General features: G+C 49.8%; 1 protein-coding gene across 5 annotated transcripts in view; it reads left to right on the top strand.

Moving 5' to 3' along the window:
- PSIP1 (PC4 and SRSF1 interacting protein 1) overlaps positions 1 to 647 on the top strand; it is a 53,544-nt gene that overhangs the window by 27,778 nt on the left and 25,119 nt on the right. The window lies entirely within an intron of this gene.

Raw genomic sequence — 647 nt, 5'->3', positions numbered from 1 at the left:
TTTTCGCTATAGGGTGTGTGCGCTCACCAGACAGAGAGACAGAGAGACAGAAAGCAAAAAATCACCCCCCAGGGGGGATAGTCACGCTGCAATCCCTTCCTTCTCCATTCTCCTCTCGGGATCTTGGGCACGCATGCACACGCGCCCGGTGTGAATTTTAAGCCACTGGGTCCGGGACGCGAACCGCGGTCGACTACGTGGGAGTCCAGCGACATAGCCATTATGCTAACTGCTGGTTCCCAGTTGACTATGTAATTTTTCCTTTTTTAAATTTTGCTATAGGGCACGTGTTCACCAGAGAGCTCAAGTGAGCTTGTCAGGTCCAGGACTCATAACTGCGGTTGGCTACGTAGGAATTCAGTGCCTTAACCACCACACAACTCCTGCTGGTTCCTTTTTTTCTTTTTTTAAAGAGAGAGATTTTTGCCATAGGGTGTTTGCGCTTGCCAGACAGACAGAAAATGAGAAATCACCTCCCAGGGAGGTGACCACACCACAATCCCTTCTTCATTTTCCTCGTGGGATTTTGGGCACACATGCATATGTGCCTAGCATGAGTTTTAAGCCACCAGAACCAGGGCTCAACCATAGTTGGCTGTTGCAGTGGGAGACCAGTGACGTAACCATTGCTCCATCTTCTCTTTCCC

The sequence above is a fragment of the Tupaia chinensis genome, unplaced genomic scaffold (genome assembly GCF_000334495.1).
Source record: "Tupaia chinensis unplaced genomic scaffold, TupChi_1.0 Scaffold143888_1, whole genome shotgun sequence".
Taxonomy (NCBI): domain Eukaryota; kingdom Metazoa; phylum Chordata; class Mammalia; order Scandentia; family Tupaiidae; genus Tupaia; species Tupaia belangeri.
This window is presented reverse-complemented; position numbering and strand designations above follow the sequence as displayed.